Source organism: Ctenopharyngodon idella, chromosome 18 (assembly GCF_019924925.1).
Source record: "Ctenopharyngodon idella isolate HZGC_01 chromosome 18, HZGC01, whole genome shotgun sequence".
Classification (NCBI taxonomy): domain Eukaryota; kingdom Metazoa; phylum Chordata; class Actinopteri; order Cypriniformes; family Xenocyprididae; genus Ctenopharyngodon; species Ctenopharyngodon idella.
The window spans coordinates 35,824,098-35,836,364 of record NC_067237.1 but is presented as its reverse complement, the minus strand read 5'-3'; the positions used below and the strand labels follow the sequence as shown (position 1 = coordinate 35,836,364).

Here is a 12,267-nt window from a genome sequence, read left to right as displayed (position 1 = left end):
AAATGAACAAACAAACAAACACACGAATACTTTCACAGAAAACCCTCACAGAAAACTTTTTGCATTTTTACAGTTATTAATAAATAAATAAATAAAAATCATTTAATATAATTTATAAGCTGTTTTTGTCATGGGTCAAATTTTGCTCAGGGGTCAAAATGTGACCAAACTTTTGGTCACATTTTGTCCACACAACATTAGGGAATACCTGAACGTCTCAGGTTACGTATGTAACCATGGTTCCCTGAGAACAGGGAACGAGACTCTGCGTTTGCAAACGCTATAGGGGAACGTCACGTGACTCGGTGTCTGAAAGCCAACTATCCAATAACTCCAATGCCTATTGGCCGGCGACAGCCTATGACGTTATACGGCGTGACCCGGAAGTATAAAAGGCGCGCCCGGGGAAGCAGTTGTAGTGATTTTTACTCCATTCACCGGTGACGTAGTGATTTTTGATCACGTGTCACTTAAGGTGTGTTTATGAGTGTATCAGATGACCCCTCCCCCCTTTTGTAATACGGGGCACCAGTTAAGAATACTATCTTAACAATTTAAGAACACTCCAAAAGAGCTGTTCAATAATTCAGAATTAATATAAACTGGAGGGAGTTGGTCAACTGATTTATCTGAAGGATTTGTGAGAGTCTGGTCAACTAGTAGAGTCTTTGATCATCAACACAAGGAAGACGAAGTTATAATAAAATCAATGAAATTTATTAACAATAGACATGCAAGAGTAAATACCACAGCGATTAATAATGAAATAATGAATATGCACTTCTAAAAGATAGTAAAATAACAATCAAAGGAAAATACTGAATTAAATCAAAGAAACAAATAAATGAAGTGAACACAGAATGGATAAATGCAATGCTGTTGAACTGAATGTAGAATGGAAGAGAACTGTATGGGAATGTTTCTTATGGAAGCCACCTAAATGGCTCTGGTAAAATGGTGATAAATAATTGCTTATTTATCATTCAACAAATAATATCCCTATTATTTGTAACAAGCTGACCTCAAGTAACTGTTATCTAAACAGGTTACAGAAACATATGCTGCATGTATAAACTAATGCCAAGGTCTCTAGAAAGAGGTTTGGTAAGTTTATATTTACGTTCCACACAGTCGGGTGATCAATCCGGTAGCAGAGACGTCTTCCACTGATGATGCAGGCTGTGTGCAGTGGGAGGGCGCGGAGTTGCGATCCAGTAGTCGTGTCACACTGGGCTGGAGGATGCTGAACTTCGGTTGCGCCAAGAGGGTCCTTTAGGATGGACTGGGCAGCTGGGTCAGATGAATCTTCACAGGTTCCTTTGCAGGCTGGCTGCGTCGCTGAGGAGCCGTGTGGTACAGGCAATGTCTGCCAATGCAGAGGTCCTTTACGGACTGGGCTGCGCTGCTGTAGGAGCCGTAAGGGTCAGATGAAGTCCCTTAATGTTGGGGCCATTTTTGCAGCTAGAGTGCAGCTGAAAGCAATGTGAAAGGTTTTGCTCGCGAAAGCTTCACCTTAACCGTCTTGTAGTCTCTTTCCTCGTCAGGTCAGAAACTCAGGACGTGGGGTGTCTGTTAATGTCTCCTTCCCCGTCGAGCTGGAAACGCAGAACAAGGGTGTGTCTACCCGGGGGACATATTTATCCCTTTCTAATGAGGAGGAGATTGAAATGTGGCACCTTGCCGATCCTGGAGTGTGATTGGCCACTGTTATTTGAAGCAACCCCGGTGTTGCCCACCCTAGTGTGGAACTCATTTGCATAGCATAAAGTACAGTGTTAAAATGGTGTCTTTAACATTTTACCCATGCATTATTTCTTTACCAAACCTCTTTCAAATTATTAAAGGCATCGTAGGGAACAGATAGACACCAAACACAATATGAAATGATTAAATCATCGTCCGTGCATTTGTTTATCTGTTAACAGGACTGTCCCATGACCTGTTGTTTTAACAGTCAGTAACCATTAACATAAACTTGCTTTGCATGAAGACGGAGTGGATGTGATGCAGTTTCGATCAAATTAAGGCCTCCAAACATAGGTATGAATGGATTTAGATAGATCTCTGTGGCCTCTCTTTATTTCAGTCACTGCTGCTCCATCCAGGGGGTCCTGAAGGAATTTATATGACAGTCCTTGCCTAAATCTTAGGAATGAGTTTGGTGGTTAGAGTCAATGTGTCGTCCAATGAGAAGTCCTCTCCTTAGTTTTGGTGGGTGCAGAAGGTTCCCCTTCCTGCTCTGGAAGAGGTGTCTGGTAGTTGTCCTAACATCTTATCTGATGTTGCTGAACATTTATGTTTGTTCACCAAAGATCCAATCACAGTGTGGCACATCTTCTTACACACCAGCAGTTAGAGAGGGGCCCTATTGTAAACTGGTCCCTGGAATGCCATCTAAACTGTTGTTCACAACACAGTCATTATTCATCGTCTTGAGGGACTGTTCAGCAGGCAGCCCGAAGCATGGCAAGGAAACGCAGAGTCTCGTTCCCTGTTCTCAGGGAACCATGGTTACATACGTAACCTGAGACGTTCCCTTTCGAAAGGGAACTTCTACCCTGCGTTTGCAAACGCTATGGGGAACGATATACCCACGCCACCATGCTTGAGGAGAGTGCCTGCCAAGAAATATGGCTGAGACAAAGGCTCCAGAGCAGTTAGAGAACTGCTTGGCGACTCCCCCTCAGATCACACCAGGCTGTCAGTGACAGCATTCCCTTTGGCCAACAGCCCAAGCTGAACTTCAAGAAGGCCTTCCTCAGAGGTCCTACAGAAGCTGCTAAGGCGTCTGGAACAAGCTTTTCCGAAGAGAAAGTGGACCCTTTAAGGGAATGAGGCCAAGGAACCGAAGAGAACCTTGGCCAGTCACTAGAGGGGAACGAAGTCACCCCCAATGCCACCAGGGAGGCCGAACTGGTCTGTCACGAGACTAAGTCTTGGCCAATCCTGTCTGAATACAGAGCCTCTAAAACACATTCTTCATAGAAGATAGTAAGTAAGAGTGACTGCAAAGAGGCAGAAACAAACTCAAATCCACGCGTAGAGACGGGCATCCCGGAGAGCAGAACTCCGCTAAGTGCTGTGAACCCTCGTATTGAGAGGAGTACAATCCACTCATCCTAGGATCTACTCAGTGCTTAATTAACGCACTGAGGAGGCTGTGCGCTAGAGAACCCTGATCCAGGGGAGCACAGACCAGCCTGAGGCTGAATCTTAGGAGGAGGCCTGATTAAGGCCTACCACTATGATCAGCTTAGGGAGCTAAGCGCTATTACAAACATAACCCTAAAAGGGAAGTACGAAGCTCACCTAACAGGTAGACCATGCAATGGGCACATACTCATGGAGGCCGAGGAGGGTAATGAAAAGTGGCCTGGTTTTAAGGGCCACCCTGAACACCTGTCTTGTTTTTCTGGGGTAGACAGACGACTTCAATGGCAGCATAAGAGGCTGCAAAGTGCCTGCATGACAATCCACCTAACACAATCCAACTGGCAGTGTACTCAGTAAAAAGCACCTTTTACTCTTTAAAGCAAGAGGAGTACAGCGTACGCCAACACGTATTAAGGAAGGCCTGGAGGGGCCTATAACCTCAACAGACACGTGGCATCAGCTCGTGGCAGTGTTTAGGCCCCAAGGACGATAAACAACCAGACAAAAAGGTGGTTGGATTTATCACTTAGGCCTCTGGCCAACGGAAGTGTATACAGATAATTCTCAAAGAGAAATACACCCAAACATACTCCAGTGTGTTCAAAAAAGGCGGCCCTTAGGCCTAGCGACCTCTACTACACACGGCGTAAGTCTCGTGGCCGTTTCTAGGAGCACAAAAGATCCACCCTAGGCGCAAGGTGGCTCTTAGCTCAACTAGATTAGAATCAGACTCAGGGAGGCAGATGTAGGTTAAACCAACCTTCAGTAAGGTTTCACTACTATAATCAACCTGAGGGGCTAGCCACTCGGAATACTCGGTAAAAAGCACCTTGTTACTCTCACAGCGAGAGGAGTACATGACTGAACTCCACATATTACACCGGAGGCCGAAGTAGGCCTGCCTTAGTAAACACGTGGCATCAGCAAGTGGCTACCATAACCATACCACCCAAAGGCCATGTATTAGAAGTTTCCAAGATGATTAATACATGAAAAACGCTGCCGAACATCGTGAACAGGCCTGTTAGGGCCTATCCGTCAGCGATGGGGCGTGGCCGATGGAGGCATGGTTTCCCAGGCATCCTGCCAACAAGTCGACTAGAAAAGGATGCCTTAAGGGGCCTCCATTCCAGCATCAAGTGGCGATCAGCCTGCTCACAGATTAAAAAACACAAACTGTGCCATCATGTAAACTAAAAAGGAGGCCTGAAGGGGCCTGCCAATTCAATAACACGTGGCTTCAGCTCGTGAATTTAAGGGAACCAAGCTACAGAGAACCAGCTCTAACCCAAATAGCTATGGGAAGCTAACTGCGACCTGCGCTAGGCTACACATTCCAACAGGCAATGTACCCTAAATATTTGTGACTAAAGGGAACCAAACAAAGCCAGCATGGTCTAAGGGAGGCTATTACAAGCCTACTACCTCAAAAAGACACGTGGCAGGGCCTGTGGCAGCGTAAATCTGTGAGAATATGTGAGCATATTATGATCAGTTAAACAGCATTGTAAAAACAACTGTTAACTAGAAGGAGGCCGAGTATCATAAGGCCTACAATCCGAGTTATATGCAATATAGCTGTTAACAAGATCACCAAAAGGAAGCTAATAGAGCCACTTTTTTGAGGAAAGTTGGTATCTAACTACCCTGAGTATGCAATCCAACAGGTGATGCACTCAGTGACACAAATAAACCTCTTAACTGGGAAATATAAGTCACCATATACTCAAATAGAGGCCACTTTACAGCAAAAGGGCCTGCTAGTATGAGAGCAGGTGCTAACCTGTGGCAGCATAAATAAGCTCACATACAAATGTAGGGCAAAAGTCTAGAACTCAAAGTAACACAAACTTTGATATACATGCTGTCTTTGAAAGGAAAAACTAGCAACGTCAACTCAAACTTGATAAATACAAAACATCAAGTGGCTAGAAGAAAATCATTTCCTTTAGCATGAAAGTTCTAGAAAGTGGGGCCTAGCACACACCTGCATAACTTATCTACGCGAAGATAAGGGCCTACCACCTGAGAAACAGCATCAGGGAGTCAAAAACAGTCTACAACCTAGCTGTTAAACTCACAATTGCACCTACACAAGCAAGGGGATAATTGGGCATACAGCCTAAACAACTCCCTCGGGAGGAAGCCAGAACTAGGAACTACACATCCTGAAAGGATAGTAAATTCATATGGGGTTACTTCATATACCACACATCACCTAGCTCTAGCCTGGCCGCTAAGCTATAGGCCTATATACTACAACAGGCCCATAACAAAAGCCTGATCTTCACTTCCAAATCTCATGATGAGAGAAATAAAGCGAAGCTCAAAGCTAAAATGTCAGGCGGCCGGTTAGGGTCGCGGTAGACATATAAACTGAAGTAATGAGTGCCAACTCAAACTATATTGAAAAATAGCCGAGAGGCTACTCGTATATAGAGAAAAAACTAAGCGACAGCCATTTTGTGGCCTGCTCAGTCAGTCTCAACACTCCAGTTTTGCCCAAAAAACACCTAAATAGTTTACATTTTACTGTTACATGTTCAGGAAATTTATACAGGAACAACACAAGGTCAAACATTTAAATAATTAAATCAGACCTTGTCTTACCTTCCTGTGGCTCGAAGACCAAAGACTCCTCCTTCACTTATTTGAAATGGGAAGGATGAAATCCATGGTTCTAGAAGCCCAAAGAACCCTTTCACTATCAAGCCAGAAGGCAGGCCTTCAGAAAAATGTCATCATGGGCCCAGCCGTCAGCCTGACTGTTCAAAAGTGTCGTCCTAAACATGCACAGTGATTAAAAACACCTGGGAGGCCGAGGAAGAGGGGCGAAGGCAGATGTAGAATTACCTTCGCCAAAAGAGGGGATCGATCAGCGGCGTTGCTGCCGTCGGTGATCAATCACCTCCCTTAAGTCCATCTTCCTCTTCCTCGCTTCTGCGACTTGCTCCGAGGTGGAGGAGGCGCTCGAGCGGCGACACTAGACTTCTGGCCCTGCCTCTGAGCCTCGGCTCGAGATGGGCCAGGGCCTCCCGGCTGTCTGGGCCCAGGATCGGACCTGAGCGGTATGCAATTTTTGTATGCTGCTGAGCGCGCCTTCGCCTCCCTGAAATTTCCGACAACCGTTTCAATGCAGCCGCCAAAAAGTTCAGTTGGCGAAACCAGGGCATCGAGGAGAGAGCCCTTCTCTTTCTCCCCGATGTCCGCCATGTTCAGCCACAGATGCCTCTCCGTGGCCACCATGGCCGCCATCGATCTCCAAATCGAGGCCGTCTGCTTGGTGGCCCGGAGAGCGAGATCTGTGGTGCGGCGCAGCTCAGCCACGCATCAGGGTACAAACCCTGCCCCTGATCCAGGTCCTTCAGCAGGTCAGCCTGGTAGGCTTGCAACACCGCCATAGTGTGCAAAGCCGCGCCAGCCTGACCTGCAGCAGCATATGCTCTGCCATTCAGACGAGATGTCAGCTTAAGGGGGTCTGGACGGCAGAACCGGAGCTTTTAGTGTCGTTGCCTGTGACGAGATGGTTGGCAAACGTCTCGTCAATGGGCGGCAGTGACACATACCCATGCTGGCCGAAATTCCCCCGCTGATGTGGATAAATTCTGGCCGAGTATGGGTTCTTCCATGCCTTCTTGATCTCTACGTGAAGATCTGGAAGGAATGGAAGGCTCACTGGAGTTACGGGGTTGTGGTCAGAAAAAAAACGTTCGTCTAACCTGCCGCGAACGGGCTCTTTCCTCACGTGCTCCCATGGCAGTATACTGTGCTCCAGTAACTCTGCATATGCTGGGCAAGGAGGCTTGATCCGATGATGTCAGAGATAAGACATCATCGTCATCCAGGAGCTCATCCCCGCCAGCTGCCGCCGGAGGTTGAGAGACTGTGACACCTCTCTCAAACTTGGCGGCGAGCTCCACCTGCGAGCCCCATGAGTGCAGCCGCCACTCTGCCTCGGCACGAGCCAGGCGGGAACGGAGCGTTCTCATAGAAAAACGCTCACATCTCTCACAGACAGCGCCCTCAAGCACTGTCCGTGCGTGTTCTTCTCCCAGACTGTGTACGCATACGGTGTGCGGATCCTCTGGAGTCAAAAATCTCGGGCATGTATCCGCACACTTCCTAAAACGTTTCTCTTTGACCTTAGACATAATCAGAGATGTACTCACAAGTATAGCAGAGTTATACACGACAGTAGCAAGACACAGACAGTCCCGAAAGACGATGAGATAATGACTGCTTCCCCAGGCGCGCCTTTTATACTTCCGGGTCGCACCGTATGACGTCATAGGCTGTCGCCGGCAAATAGGCATTGGAGTTATTGGATAGTTGGCTTTCAGACACAGTCACGTGACGTTCCCCCATAGCGTTTGCAAACGCAGAGTAGAAGTTCCCTTTCGAAAGGGAACCACACACATGCACCCAAACACACAATTGGTTCTATAAAAGGAATTTATCTCTATTTTAAATAAAATGATTATAAATAAAATATATAAGCCATATGTTACTAACATTTATTTAAACATTTCAAACTGTTTTAGTTATAGTTTTAGCTAAATGAATATATAAATAAAAATAAATAAATAAATCAATATAAATATGAAAACACCTTACATTTTCAGAGAGCTGAAGTTGTTCTTTATGCAAGGATAAAAAAATAAACGATTTATTTTTTATTTATTTTAAGTTGTATCATAAACAAAACAATCCCAGGGATAAGCTCCAGTGTGAAACGAATGCTTCAGACCCTCACAGAGACGGGAGGAGTCAGACAGATGACAGATCAGAAAGATGCAGTAAAAGCATATTGCAGTCTGGATGCTTAGAGTTGCTTTCTTACCGGAAAGGCTGGGAACATTTGTTTGTAGAAGGTACTTGTAGTGCTTCATGGAATCTTGAATTGTTTAAGTGTAAAACACTGGTTTCCACTCTAGGAAAAAGAATATACTCTGAATCTTCAGGATTTTAGGTGAAGGCAGTTGCTCTGATTTGATTAATTTCAGCAAAAGATTACAATGCTATAATCAGATATACTAGAAGAAATTGTTGCATTCCAAATGGATAAAAAAATCTTTTTTTTTTTTTTTTTTTTTTAATTTTTCATTATTTTTGTTTTATTAATTTTTATTCATTATTATTATTATTATTATTGTTATTGTTGTTATTATTATTATTATTATTATTATTATTATTATTATTATTTTCTTTTCTTTTAATTGTTTATTTACTACTGTTTTTTTTTTTTTTTTTTTTTTTTACTTTTTGGACATATGGTGTTTCTTTGCATTGTTTGCAGTAGGTCTATTTGTATTATTTGTATATTTGTTATATCTATATTATATCTCAACACTGCCTGTATGCTGCATAAAAGAAGCTCACACACTCTGAACAGCCCCAACATGGACAAGCAACATGACGGAACTAGTAAACTCTAAATGAAAATGTAATGCACTCTCTGACAGTAGGTGGTGCTTATGGAACAGCAGTGATACAACGGTTTCTGTTTCTGACACCCCTTATTTTCACTTAAACATTTTTAATCTGGACTAAAACATGCTAGAAAAGATATCTGAAAATGTTCTGATTCTCAAGTCAAGTCACTTTTATTTATATAGCGCTTTTTACAATGCAGATTGTCAAAGCAGCTTTACACTGATAACTTGCAAATAATTTTGGCTGCACATCCGCTCTAGAAGAAAATTGTGTCATTGTCCAGCTTAAGTAAATTCAGTATTGATTCATTCCTTTGTAAAAATCACTAGTTATTAATTTAGTTAATTCATCTATACTTCGGCTCTGGAGAAAACAGTGACGTCATCGTCCAGCTCAGTTCAGTTCGCATACAATGGTGTCAGTGCAGGCAGATCAAAAACATTGTTGAATATCCCCAACTAAGCAAGCCAAAAGGCGACAGTGGCAAGGAACCCAAACTCCAACAGGTGACAAAATGGAGAAGAAAACCTTGGGAGAAACCCGGCTCAGTCGGGGGGCCAGTTCTCCTCTGGCCAACAACGAACAGTGCATGATTATGATTCAGGCAGTGTTACAGGTCATAAATCAGATTGGGATTGCAACAGTCAAAATATTTAATCCAGTTCCATCTAGTTGAAGATCTGATTCATCACCCTGGTATGGAAATGGTTTTGTTGTAGATCTGTGTCACTGGCTGTCATGTCGATGAGGCCTTCACAGGGGATGGTCTAGTTGACACAATCTCAGCTGACATTTCAGGGATGCATTGTGGTCGTGTCTAGGCGCAGGTCCTCCATCTGATCTGGATACGGCCTGGATCCGACTGACTACGGTAGACCTTGGGATAAACAGAGAGACTAATATTGGCGTATATGCCATTCTTCTTCTGATGTAACGAGTACATCGGGTGTTATAGGAAGTATAAGTTATTATGAACTTTATAGCCCATGTCTCATTTTGAGGCTGCGTCCTCTGGAGGTTGGGTTTGTCTGCCGCATTTGTCATTGAAGCTCCTTCATTTTAGTAAACTGACCACTACAATCAAAATTCAACAAAATTACAACAATTTACGCTTCACTAGGAATAATGGTCAATTTTATAATGGTTACTGTTCTGAAGTAAGACTTCCTCGACAAACGCGACCTCCAGAGGGTGCAGCCTTCGAAATGAGAGACAGCTATAGTTGTGTTCTTTTGTACTTTAAACTGTTTTAAACATTTGTTTACTTTATACATTTTGTGTATTCTTCAAAAGTGCTGTTATGTTTTAAGTTCTTGTTATTAAATAAACTTGTTAAACTTTTATTAGCCAAGTAAAACTAATTAAATAAAAATAATTTAGTAATAGTGAGAAAATCTATTTTTTTTTTTTTATAGACAAAACCTTTAGACAAAATATAAAATAAAACATAAATGCAAACCTTTTTTTTTTTTTTTTTGTTTCGTCATATACTTGATACACCAGGCTTTTATGGCCCATATAGTATGATATAGTAAGAATATGGAGGGGAAAAAAAACAGTTTGGTGCAGTTGTTCTTTACAGTGGGGATCGAAAGTTTGGGCACCCCAGGTAAAAATTTGTATTAATGTGCATAAAGAAGCCAAGAAAAGATGGAAAAATCTCCAAAAGGCATCAAATTATAGATTAGACATTCTTATAATATGTCAAAAAAGTTAGATTTTATTTCCATCATTTACACTTTCAAAATAACTGAAAACAAAAAAATGGTGTCTGCAAAAGTTTGGGCACCCTGCAGTTTATAGCAGTTTATAGCATGCACTGCCCCCTTTGGAAAGCTGAGACCTGACAGTGTCATGGATTGTTCTCAATCATCGTCTGGAAAGACCAGGTGATGTCAATCTCAAAGGTTTTAAATGCCCAGACTCATCTGACCTTGCCCCAACAATCAGCACCATGGGTTCTTAAGCAGTTGTCTAGAAAACTGAAACTGAAAATAGTTGACGCTCACAAAACAGGAGAAGGCTATAAGAAGATAGCAAAGCGTTTTCAGATGCCAATATCCTCTGTTCGGAATGTAATTAAGAAATGGCAGTCATCAGGAACAGTGGAAGTTAAAGCAAGATCTGGAAGACCAAGAAAAATATCAGACAGAACAGCTCGCAGGATTGTGAGAAAAGCAAGTCAAAACCCACATTTGACTGCATGATCCCTCCAGAAAGATCTGGCAGACACTGGAGTTGTGGTACACTATTCCACTATAAAGAGATACTTGTACAAATATGGTCTTCATGGAAGAGTCATCAGAAGAAAACCTCTTCTACGTCCTCACCACAAAAACCAGCGTTTGAAGTTTGCAAATGAACATATAGACAAGCCTGATGCATTTTGGAAACAAGTTCTGTGGACCGATGAGGTTAAAATAGAACTTTTTGGCCGGAATGAGCAAAGGTACGTTTGGAGAAGAAAGGGCACAGAATTTAATGAAAAGAACCTCTGTCCAACTGTTAAGCATGGGGGTGGATCAATCATGCTTTGGGGTTGTATTGCAGCCAGTGGCACAGGGAACATTTCACGAGTAGAAGGAAAAATAGATTCAATAATATTTCAGCAAATTTTGGACGCTAACTTGATGCCATCTGTGAAAAAGCTGAAGTTAAAGAGAGGATGGCTTCTACAAATGGACAATGATCCTAAACACACCTCAAAATCCACAGTGGATTACATCAAGAGGCGTAAACTGAAGGTTTTGCCATGGCCTTCACAATCTCCTGACCTCAACATAATTGAAAATCTATGGATAGACCTTAAAAGAGCAGTGCGTGACAGACAGCCCAGAAATCTCAAAGAACTGGAAGACTTTTGTAAAGAAGAATGGGCGAAGATACCTCAAACAAGAATTGAAAGACTCTTGGCTGGCTACAAAAAGCGTTTACAAGCTGTGATACTTGCCAAAGGGGGCAGTACAAGGTATTAACTCTGCAGGGTGCCCAAACTTTTGCAGATGCCATTTTTTTGGTTTTCTGTTATTTTAAAAGTGTAAATGATGGAAATAAAATCTAACTTTTTTGACATATTATTAGAATGTCTAATCTGTAATTTGATGCCTTTTTGGAGATTTTTCCATCTTTTCTTGGCTTCTTTATGCACATTAATACAAATTTTTACCTGGGGTGCCCAAACTTTCGATCCCCACTGTATATGGCCAAAATATAAATTAATGAGTTTTATATAACAGTATAGCAGATTACTTGCATAAAATGCATAATATAATTTGTCACTCTATATCTCCCAATATTATGTCTTAGTAAGATGATATTTAAATGCTTAACAGTTTTATAGCTAGTTTTATGATGAAAGCTCTTCAATTTTTATTGTGGTGGGCAAAACGCAATGCAGTACACCTAATGATGATTGAGAGATGAACAAATAAACTTTCCTCAAAAGCCTGTTGTATCATTTGATACGTACATTTTAACTCTATTTTAATGCTACCAATTTTGCTTATGTGTTAGAGATTTTTCAGTTCATGTTCATGTTGATAATTTAGAGTCCTTAGAATCATATTTAGAGTATTCATTAAATATGATACAGTAGCCTTTATAGGGTTAAGAGGATGACACTTAAGTTTCTCTTTTTTTTTTTTTTTTTGTCATTGTGCTCTTTTTATACGTTACAGAGCA

The 12,267-nt window shown here is 42.2% G+C and overlaps 1 protein-coding gene across 5 annotated transcripts in view; it reads left to right on the top strand.

Annotated features, from left to right (window-relative positions):
• tcf25 (transcription factor 25 (basic helix-loop-helix)) overlaps positions 1–12,267 on the top strand; it is a 171,313-nt gene that overhangs the window by 28,787 nt on the left and 130,259 nt on the right. The gene's annotated exons all lie outside the window — the stretch shown is intronic.